General features: G+C 31.0%; 1 protein-coding gene and 1 long non-coding RNA gene across 5 annotated transcripts in view; one reads left to right on the top strand and one right to left on the bottom strand.

The window, feature by feature from the left end:
* LOC126736883 (WD repeat-containing protein 7) overlaps positions 1–12,393 on the top strand; it is a 178,124-nt gene that overhangs the window by 105,012 nt on the left and 60,719 nt on the right. The window lies entirely within an intron of this gene.
* Positions 1,094–8,402, bottom strand: LOC126736884 (uncharacterized). Its single transcript, XR_007660816.1, has 3 exons — positions 7,630–8,402; positions 7,477–7,580; positions 1,094–1,388 (listed from the first exon to the last, which is right to left on the bottom strand). It is a non-coding gene; the product is annotated as an uncharacterized LOC126736884 (long non-coding RNA).

The following is a 12,393-nucleotide window of genomic DNA, read 5'->3' on the forward strand; positions in this document are numbered from 1 at the left end:
GGATTCCCAGAGCAGTTTTTCAAATTGTTGGAACTTGTTTCTTCTCTATGGCCGTGTTAACAATGTGTAAAATTATATTATCTATTAAAGGGCTACATATTTTTAGCATTAATTGGATCTGCACCACAGCGTTAGTTCGGATGTTATGTATAATGAGAACTTGTCTGCTTTTTCGCAAATATAATGACATTCCTATAGGCTCTTACCTGGTGACCAATTTCAGTATGTCTAGTATTTGCATATAAAGAATTTAAGAAATGTAAGGTTTCACGCATTTACCTCAAAGAATTATTAAACCGGGAGAGATGGCGCTTTTTCCACCACTTAAAAAAAATCTATGGCGCTTACCAACAAAGTCATAAAACGCAATCGCTGTGTACTATAAGATAATTCGATATATCTATTTAATTTAAAATATATTAGTTGAAAGTTCATCAAGTTGACAAGACTTTGAAAGAATCTCAAACTCTTAATATCTTTGCCGATTTCAGTAGTAACTTTCTATATTCTGCTTGAGATTAAAACACATCGTAGAATAAAGATAAAATACTTTTTTCAAATTTCTGTTTTTTTTTTTGTTTATAAGGTGTTTAAAAAAATACATTTACAATGTCACGTATCATTGAAAAAATATTTTTGATTGTAATAGTTTTTCCTAATATTATTTTGCCGAAATTATAAGAATAATGTAGTCAGGCTAATACGGCGTCCTCTGTATGTTAATTCTATTTATTGTTAGGAATGCCCTATCTTGGACTCATCTCCAAAAATATGGTATTTTGCTCTTAATCTTTTAAACATTAATTTACTCTCTTTATTTTAGAAGTCTATGCGAGAGTTTTGAAAAAGAATTTTAAGTATTATTAAGTTGCAGTCTTTTTAATTGATCTTTTAACTTTTATGTTGGATCCTAATCCTAAATTAAGCTTTAAAAATTCTATTATACTTTAAAAAGTAAATTATTGTATTTAAGAATTATTGGACCTATGAAACTACTTTGAATAATGAAAAATGTCGTTTAAAATTCGATTTCATAATTCTTTCGAGAACCTGAATGTAGATTTTTCTTTTCAAGAATTGCGCATAGAAGATCGTATTTTTAAAATGTATTTTTTATTTAAACAAATTGTAACGTAATAGTGAATATAATAGATAACTTATTATTATAAATTCATTAAAACAATATATATATTTTACTTATAATAATTCTAGTAATACTACCCTAACTAGTATAATATGTGCAAACGTTATTAAAAACTTAAAAGGGAGAAGGTATAGGTGGCCGAGGCATGTAACTCGCCATTATTGTTCCCAGTCTATATACAGTGCGGAAAAATCTGTAGAGCATTCCTCCCGCTACCATGGCATTGTTGATTAAAACTTCTGTCCTAAAACAAAGTAAATATAGTGAATTTATATATTGACTATACCGTTTGCTCATTTAAGTTTTATGCTTGATTTTTTTTTTAAACAGTTGCACAAAAATTAATATTCTACTGTCATTTAAAAATGTCTTTGTAATGAGTAATGATTGGTAATCGTATGAGTAAAAATTATTAATGATTTTATAAATTCATGAACATAAACATGCATACATAAAAAACGGCCCACTGTAAACTTTTGACTTTTCATATTCATCAGATCAGAAAAAGTTAATATTCTGTTTGAAAGTAATAAATTTGTCAAATATTAAAATTATTGCAACTGAAATTTGCATATTATTTGTTTTTCATAACCTCAATAGTGTTGCAAGTGTGTTAGTTTAATGCATACTGCACCAAAACAAGCCGCCCAAGTTATTGTGTTATGAAGAAACTGGATCCTTTCATAGGCGACCTTAAGGCGCGTTTAGACCTGAGCACGCATGCACTGAGCCTCTGCGACACACGCTCACAGCATTCGAGCGTACTCGCCAAAATTGTTTAAATATAAACACACTTAATTAAAAAAACAGGTTATTTAAAAAAACAGGAGAACAAAAACGTCGACCACGTCATTGGTGGCAAACAGAACTTTTTCGTCATAGAACTAATAACAATACCTAAAGAGATACTAGGATATTATAGAATACGTATAGATACTATAGAATACGTCTAGCTCTGACATTACGCTTTTTGCCAACTGGAGATTTATACAGCAGTATCCAGTACCTGTTTAAAGTTTAAAGTCTCTAAATCTTCCATAACTTATATTGTTCCTGAAGTTTGCCAAGCTATAGTAGAAGTACTACGTAAACGGAAATATATAAAGATAAGAAACATTAAAATTCGTTGTCATTGTTACCAAATTTCATTTTTATTAGGTTACATAAGAACAAATAAATATATTTTAATTTCTTTATTGGTTAAACTTTAACCACAGATACGAAAATAGCAGTTAACAAAATAAATTTAGTTGCCACCAAATGGCTGCAAGTATTAAATTAGGGACAATTGCAACAATTTGGATATTATTGCAAGAGGGACTAATCACCAGAGCGGTCAGTTAAAGAGGGAGATGTCGGGATATTTGTTATGGATTGAGACTAGGGCAAAATGACAGGATTCGCCAAATTTGGAGTATCACTATTATTGCCACAGGGACTGTAATCACGACCAGAGCGGTCAGTTAAGGAGGAAGAAAGCAATGATATTTTAAAAATTATATCTAAATTTTTAATATTCAAATTGTTTATCAGTTGTTGCCAGGCGTAATTTTTGGTCTTTGCACAGTATTCTGGATGTTAAGAATGCCCATAACACCGGCAGTTTTTCTAATTTTTGTATAAGTAATAAAGAAATCTCTTTATTCCACTTCATAATTATAAATTTATTAACGCTCACGCACGAATTACTTTGTATTGCATTCTCGTATAAACTGAGCAGTGCGCGAGCCAATTAATTCCTTTGAGATCATCCCGGAGACCCGACACCGGCCGCATTTAAGCAGAATGTACCATTTTATAGTCAATAGGGCGATTTTTGCTGCTCTGATTGGGCGCCGCCAACATTGGTTGGTACATTTTGCCAAACTTTAATAAAACGCGGTACATTATGCTTTAGACCGAATAATAATGTTTTAAAATCTGTTAGAACATTTCTAAAACAAGTTTTTGCATAGAAAATAATTGTTTTTAAAGTAAAAAAAACTTTTCAAATTTTCAGGTGATTTTTAAAACAAAAAAAAATACCCCTGGCTACTTTAATTGCTTGCAAAATTTTTTAATGACCTGCACCGTGTGATTTGGCATTGGGTACATTGTTCCTAACATTAGAGGCCAAATTTCGCTTTCTTTTACAAGTCTTTGTATTCCGCGTCTCAGAAGATGGAGGTCGTCCAGATGGTAGCCTTTTACTCCCCTTGGTCACACCAGCCTTTCTTCTGGCTAACGCCGTTGGTTGGACGTGTATAGCAGCTCCAGGTCGTTTTCTTATACCAATGTTGGTTCCAAACGAACTTAAATAGGTATTCCAAGCTCCTCTATGCTTCACATTTTGCAACCGTTTAATATATCGAGTGATTATAGCGGATGAAGACCCATAAGTTTGGTGTTTGGTTTTTATTGTGTCAATCAATTTTTGGAGGAGTGTATCAGCGTCAGTTTTTTTAATTACAACTTCCATTAAAGGATTACTAATCCGTGACACAGTTTCAGATGTAGTAGCTATTTGAATTCCGTTTTCATTACTGTTACTGTGTTCGTTATCAATATGACGTATTGCTAAGGGTGCATAAATCTCCCGTTTTTGGGCTTTATCCCCCAATGCCAGTATTGCCATATTATAACGATCGTCAGTAGTACTTTCATTTATATCCCAAAAGAAAAAATAAACACCAGCTTGATGCTTACACAAACTACCTAATCTACCAATTTGACAAGAGCAATAACCTGCTTCTATGTCCACATCATAAATTTCGTTATTTTGCTCGCTTGGTACTTTAAAAGTAAAGTTACCTGTTTTTTTAATTATTTCTTTTGAAAGGTACTTAGCTTTAATAAGGTGTGTTTTTAAGAAAAGCCGTTTTTTATCACAGCGTCCATGAGAAAAATCTCGTAATCGACGAATATAATGCTGTTTCATAACGGTCGCAGAAAAATCGACGAGCGCAACAGTATTGTATGCTTTACACCTTCCTAATACTATGTCTTTATACAGTCTAACAGACACTTCTGAAAAATTGTTTGTTTGATTCCCGTGTGTTGAGGCGTCTCTGTAGCACAGACACCAACATTCCCCACGATTCTTGTGAATAACTCCTGTAAGGTAAAACGGGGCCGGCTGCGTAGTACTACGAGTTACATCACTTGATATTCATTGGTGTCCGCAATTTCAGATTTTTTTGACTTAGTCATTTAATATTTTTGGTTTATTATATTAATTCAGGGCCAGTATCTATCAAAATTTAATATTTCATTTAATTTTTTAAGGAGTCTGTCACTGTCTGCTGGACATACTGAGCCAAAAGTTAGTGCTTTTTTTATCTGAGCTATCCGCAATTAGATGTTAAAATTTTAACATTTCATAACTCGGGTAAACTAATACATACTACTGGACTTTTATTTAGTCAAATCTCTTACTAAAGATAACTTTTAACAATACTATTTCAATATACCTGATAGGAATGTTTTTTTTTTTATGATTTTATCTGGTAAACGTTTACTCTCGATTATGACTTTACTCCTTGTTTAAGTTATTTAAGGGTAAGATTTTGCAATTGTCATTATTTTGCATGGGAGTTAAGGTCAGCTAATTAACTTCATAAATTTATTATATTCCTTTTCTTGTATAAGGCTCTGCACTATTTAAATTTTGAATTTATTTTTATAGTCCATTATTCTGCCATTAACAATTTAACAACAATCTTGTCCATATTTATGCTTTGGTTTGAATATTTCTAAAATCTGCTTGAAATTATCTGAGATTTAATAAAGTGTTATTAATTGTTTTACATTGGATTTTCATTTGTCGTTGCGGACTTAAACTATAAATTTTACTCATTTAGATTTCTTCTTTTTGTTTTCCAAGTTTTGTTTGACTTGCCAATAAATTTTATCACCTCTGGGCTTTGTTACTAGTAAATCAAAACTTCCGTGGCCCTATACTGATTTTGGACTCCTTAGGAAAAAGTAGGTAACAACTTGGGTTTGATAACAATTTTGGTTTGGTAGCAGTTTTGGGTGAATAATCAATTTGGTAAGAATTCATTTAGAGAGTAAAAGCAAAATCTAAATTAAATATTAAGTTTTAAATTGTCAATACCCCTATTTATGTTAACAATAAAAAAGCTTAATTCGCTTAATGCATTAATTTCATTATGTTAAACATAGAAAGTCGAAATAAGTGTTCATACATTTTTACTCACAATGAAGCATATTAAATTGTCATTCAAGCAGCATAGTTCTTTTTTTTTTGATCTGATGAATAATTTAAAAAAAATATAGTTAAAGTCAAAAGTTTACTGTGGGCCGATTTCTATGTAAGTAATATATATTGATAAGATCAAAATTGTATGTTTTTGTCACAATAATTATATTTATTTTTTTACCAATATCAATACTAATAATATTATATTAATTCTTATTTATATGATATAAAAATGGAATTATGCTCAAAAATATATACCTCCAGTTTAAAAAATCCAAACAAATGCTGATCATTTTAAAATTTTAATTTTATTATTTTGTGGAAAATTCTTTGTTTTGGATAATAGCCCTACATATTTGATTTAGTTTATTCAAATTTTTAATTCGTTTATCAAATAGTTCTTTCTTGAGACCATTTTAAAGATTTTAAAGGACTATAGAAGATATCTCATTAATGTTACCTCTAATCAATTTTTTCGCAGATTTGCTTATGCTTAGAGTTATTTAAATATGCTTTATCATACTATAATAAAATTGCTTTTACATTATTATTTTAGCAGAATACCTTGTACCTAATTTATATTAGCATATAGCATGTCATTATGTACACTTGAAGTCAGCATCAGCAAGGAAATGTGGAGCATCTCCACATTTCCACCGTGGGGTTGGATAGTTTTTTAAATAATAATTTTCATAACCAATGGATAGGAAAGGGTAGTCCTATTGAGTGGCCTCCAAGATCTCTGGATTTCATAGCACCGGATTTTTTTTTATCGGGATATGTGAAAGATTTTGTTTTACTTAATTACCTCTTACTACATCAGAAAATATGAAAGAGCAGATAAGAGAAGCTTTTCAAAGTATTACTCCATAAATGCTGTCAAAAGTCGCTATAAATTTTGAAAAGAGGGTGCGTCCATGTTTGCAATTAGCTGGTCATCATTTTGAGCATATTTTGTACTTGTTATTTTTTATTTTTCTTAAGTATAATGTAATATAATGGTCAGTTGATAGATACATTGTTAATACAGTCTTAAATTTCACCTATCGCTAATCTAATGTGTTGCATGCTGTAATCAATTATAATTGGGTATTTAATTTAAACTTAGCATGTCAAAAGTCATAACTATTTAAACTTGATTACCCGCCATAAATTAGTTATTTTTACATACAAAAAATGAATAAATTACAAGAAAATAATAGACATGTCAATTTGTTCTTGCCTACTGGCTGTTCCATTTAAATTAAGCACTTATTGCCTTATGAAAACTGTTATAATTTAAACCTAATTTTTGAATTTTTTATTGAAATTGTCTCAGTTTTTTCACAAAACACAAAATATTTCGGAAAATTTAATTTAGTTTAGGGGAACAAAAAAAAAACCTTTATTTATGCTATAGAATCCAAAAATTAAATAATATACAAGGTATTTCTTTAAAAAAAAACATAACATTGATACAGGATACAAACATAAGGTTTCTATACTTTCAAACACCCTGTATGTCATGAAAATAATTTTAAAAGATACTTCTGAAACACCTCTAATAATCCCAACTTTTTCTGTTATATAGTCTAGCCCTAATATTCCGTGTCGTATGTCATGAATAAATTGTGAGTATTTGATGAAGATATGAGAATGAATAAATAGCAAAAAGTCTTTAATCAATCAATTACATATTAATAGCAAACTTATGTTTGGTGTATAAATTAAAAAAATATATATTAAATATAATGAAAGATATCAGAGCTATTCATTTTTCATAAGTTTAAAAAAAAAACGCTATAATTTTATAAGTTATTGAATATCTTGGAGAGGGGGCGATTTACTCAATACTCTGTATAAATATATCGAAATACTATTCTTAAAGATTTATTATCGCGCCTCTCATGGATGTTACTCAAGAATTGCAGAAAAAATAATTTATTAATTTTCTACCTTTGGGTATACGAAAGAAGAGAATCTAAATTCTAATATCATATTGATTTTAATAATAAAATTTACATCAATATGATAATATATAGGCATTTTTAATACAAAAAATTTGTAAATTTAGATGCTGCAGTTATTAAAACTTATAATAATTTAGTTTACAAAAACAGCATCGAACCATATTATTTGTAATTAAACATACCTTTCAGGTGGATGAGCGCCAAGCAATACCGTTTCATGTCTTATATCGACAGGCCTTCCAAACACTTCACCAATAATCAGTATATTTAAAACAAAGACAGCGATCTAAAAAAGAGCATTTAAAAAACCATAAAAATTATGCGTTAAAACTTACAAAATAACATTGACCCATGCTTGAAACAGCTGGTTAACGTAAATATATTTTATCTTCGTATCCATCTTTTTATAGTTCGTTTACCCTCAGAAGAACTGGTTCTTAGCGGTCCGGTAATATTTATATGCCGGTAAGTTTGATTAGTTGCAACAACAGAAATTATTTACGTTTTTCATATACAGGGTGTGTCTTGTAGCAGGACCAAGAGTTCTTGTGGTATATGTGCATAAGTTTTTTAATTTTAATAAAAAAACTCTGCACTCTTGGCATTATAAAAAATAAACATCGCCATTTCGTCTCATAGGATTCACCCTGGTTGATAATCAGGGAATTTATTAAACTATGGCGGGAAAATCAAGGATTTTGTAGTTTTTAAATAAATAAAAAATTTTCGATATATAAGGATTTTGGCTATATGGAATTTATATTAGAGAAGCGCTATGGTACGTAATTCGTATGGAATTTAGTTGTGTTCGCAAATTGAGTATCCCATCAATATCATTAGGAAAAAATTAACCAAACTTACTTTTTTGTTTTTACATGAAATTGAACTGTTGTTAATTGACACCAAGGAGGCTGACCGCGTTTTCCAAATGAGGTGACGCGTACGTAAAATTGAACGATAACTGGGTTCGGCGAATAAAAATAATAAAACGATTATTTATTAACAATTCTCTTTTGAAAACGTCAAACTGACGCGAGTAAAAATAAAACAAGGCGATTAGTAGCTAATCAGAGCGGGGTACACTTCTGACTAACAGACCGATGTGGCAACTTTCGGAAACTAGTTAATTTTTTGGTACACACGTTTAGTATAGAGATCAGTCTCCTTATCTCTAGTCTCCTTGACTGACACATAAGCACGCAGGAAAAAACTAATATAAAATTCAAATACGTTTTATTTGCCAAATGTTAAACTATACAATAAGTTTTATTTTGATAGTATTTACAATGGCAAATAGGAGTGCCCTTCGATTATGAACCAAACCGTTAGTCTGTACGCATAAACACCTGATACAGATGTGATAACCGGTATATTTTTAAAAAAACTATATTTACCTATATCTAAAAGTTGATATTTTACTGAGATACAGGGTGTTAAACTTAAAACTTTTTTTTTGTTATTCCCCAATAACTTTAACAAAAGTTAACTTTTTTTCACAAAAATTTGTAGTTAGGGGTTTTTTAGGTCGAGAAATTCATTTTTTTAACAAATTGAGTGTACAATGTAGGGGGCGCTGTCTGCGACATATTTTTCTCTTTCATAAGGTTATAACTTTAATATAACTGAATAATTAATATAATCGGGAAATAATTCGCTTTTTTAAAGTAAGCTATGAGAAAGCAAATGAACTTTAGAGACGCAGTTGTTAGGAAACCGCCATGTTGTTGTTGTTTGTTGATTAGTTTAAAGTTGTCAGAAAATATTTAATTAGTGTTTGCTGTGATTTTGCATCCAGTTTACTGTTTTGTTGAATTTTTAAATTTTTCGTAAATTGAGAAACAATGCCGAGGCACAATCTTTTTTCAAATGCCGAAATGAGGGATATGTTGTGTGTATATGCGCAGGCAAATTTTAATGGACGCGAAGCCTATAGACGATATTCAGAACTCTATCCAAATCGAAGACAACCTGATTTCAAGATCTTCAAAAATCTTTACGATCGATTAGGAGAAACAGGTACATTTCGTCCTAAACGGAATTCCGCAGGGCGCCCGAAGGTTATAACTCCAGAACAAGAAGAAGAAATTCTGGTCCGCGTGGCTGAAAATCCGGAAATAAGTGCAAGACATGCTGCTGTATGTCTTATATATCAATATACGTTGGAGCGGGTGCAAAATAAAATGCTCCGCTATATCTATTTTAGAGAAAGGGGCGTATATGACCGTGAGGTGTCAACCACGACATTACGCGAAAGATATGCCCTCCAATCATTAGATAAGAGGAGGCAAAAATTTGCAGTTATTTATCTATATAAAACAATAAATGGGCAAATAAATGATCCTACATTTCTTTCAAGGTTGAGTGTGAATGCTCCAGCGTATCTTACTAGAAGATGTAAGACATTTTATATGTCGGATGTAGCTCTTAATAATAGACATTTGAGTTCACCATTATTTAATTTGTGTGAAACTTATAACAGAATTCAAGAAAGCATTGATATTTTTAATACAAGTTGTGCTGAACTCAAATGTCGGTTAGATATAATTTTATAGTTAGTGCTGGCCAGATTAAGTTAGTATTAAGTATTATTTTGAATTATTTTTAAAACATTTGTTATCTTTATTATTATTATTATCATTAGTATGTACTTTGTAATAGGACCGTTTACTTAGTAAACTTCTGTAAAGTACATGAAATAAATAAATATTTATAAATAAATATTTTGCTGCGGCAACTGGAGTAGGCAAGTCATCCATTTGTAAAATATTTCACGAAGAGGGTCTTTATCCGTATCATTTCACTCCTGTGCAAAATTTATTAGAAAATGTTTTTGCCGTGCCCAAATAAATGCCGACCCCATGTTTCTGAATAAGATACTATTTACTGATGAAGCAACGTTTACACGTAGAGGCATTTTCAATTTTAGAAATAAACACACATGGGCATTACAAAATCCACATTCAGTACACGAATGTCATTTCCAACATGAATTCAAAATTAATGTATGGTGTGGTATAATCGATAATCATTTATTGGGCCCTTTTGAACTACCGCCCAATTTAAACGGAGAACTCTACCTTGAGTTCCTAGAAACACATTTACCAGATTTTCTCGATGATATTCCGCTGGACATAAGGCAACATATGTATTTCATGCAAGACAGAGCGCCAGCACACTTCTCTAGAGCTGTCAGAGAGTACCTGAACAACCGTTTTCCTAATCGCTGGATAGGTCGTGGGAGCCAGAGGCCGTGGTCGGCGCGAAGTCCCGATTTTAACCCGCTGGATTTTTGTGTATGAGGGAGGCTATATGAAGTCGCTCGTTTACAAAGAAATAGTGAATTCCAGAGAAGAACTATGGCAGATAATTTTATATGCTGCACAAAAGCTACGAAACGAACAATTATTTTTTAAAATTAGGAGATCTTTCAGCAAAAGAACTGTTAAATGTATTGAAGTGAATGGTAGAAATTTTGAACAGTTTTTGTCAAAAGCAGATCTATTTTTTTACTAAATCTCGTCACAGTTTCAAAATGGAAAAGTTATCAGTCGCATAGTTAAGTTTGTTTTCGTTAATGTTATTTTCTTTCAATAGATTTTCTAGTGTCATAGTTATTTTAAATAAAGTTAATTAAATCATAATCCAATTTTTGTCTGCATTATTCTCAATGACTTATACTAAAACATTATTTATGATGTAAAAAATGATTGGTAAAGAGTAACAAGACATTATTGCTTGCTTGAGCTGCTGTACTAAATAATTTGAAGGCAGATATCTTGAAAACGGCGACTCTGAGCGACCCGAAAGTAGTATACCTTTTTTACGTAAAAAATACGAAAAAAGTATTATTTTCAATAAAAACTTAAATACAGATAAGCACAAAAAAGTTATGACCTTATGAAAGAGAAAAAGATATCGCAGACAGCGCCCCCTACATTGTACACTCAATTTGTTAAAAAAATGAATTTCTCGACCTAAAAAACCCCTAACTACAAATTTTTGTGAAAAAAAGTTAACTTTTGTTAAAGTTATTGGGGAAAAACAAAAAAAAAGTTTTAAGTTTAACACCTTGTATCTCAGTTAATATCAACTTTTGGATATAGGTAAATATAGTTAAAGCGTAATATTTTTACATCAGGAGTCTGTGGTTTTTCTATGTACCATTAATTAGCGGACACCCTGTATATAAGAACTAAAACAAAAATCTATTCAGTTATAATATAACCATGTATACAAAACTATAGTTACAGAAAAATTAACTCTCAAAACCATCTATGGCTATGCAGTGGAGGTAGTGCCGATGTAGGACAAAAGAAGCCAAAAACCCCATATGGTGACAGGCGGAAAGACAGAGATGGGTATAACATATTATTACTAGAAAAACAGTATCAAACATGAATAGTTCTCCTAGTATTTTAAATTTGACCTGCTTGAAAAAGGCACTCAAAGATAATACTTTCCATTCCTTTGGAAGACTGTTCCGTATTTGCACATCCACCTGTTTAAAAGTGCGCTTAAAAGTATCATGCATAGGTACGACAAAATACGAAGCTATGCTGCAAAAGGACTATTCCGACCAATCCATTTATCTTAAAAATTTTGACTGAGCCACCTTCTTTCAGTTGCATCATTATGGAGCGAATATACAAATTCTTTCTATAAGTTAAGGGCAATGAGTATAAATATTTAAAAACTAAGGTGACCATGAACACAAAATAATATTATTTTTAGGTCACACGTCGAAATTGTTGATATGTCACTGTATTAAAATTTAGGCAGTATAAAGAATTAATATGCGTTTAAGTTTAGCAAAAAAAGTAGAAATAGTGAGATTAGTAGGAGATGGCGAAACTGTCGAGAGGCCACACAAGAATTCAATCTGAGGCACCCTGGTCACTTACTATCGTACACCACCATGTCTAAAGTAAATATAATGTTTAATCAATAGGATTCGATGGTACAGGAGGTAAAAAAATCATAAACAGGATGCAAGAATTTTAAATGATTTCCGGTTGAACCCAACAGTTTAAGAAGTTTTGATAGTAGGAGGAAGTTTATAATTTCAAGATGTTTGAAAAGAAGTGGAATTAATCGCACAT

Source organism: Anthonomus grandis, chromosome 5 (genome assembly GCF_022605725.1).
Source record: "Anthonomus grandis grandis chromosome 5, icAntGran1.3, whole genome shotgun sequence".
NCBI lineage: Eukaryota > Metazoa > Arthropoda > Insecta > Coleoptera > Curculionidae > Anthonomus > Anthonomus grandis.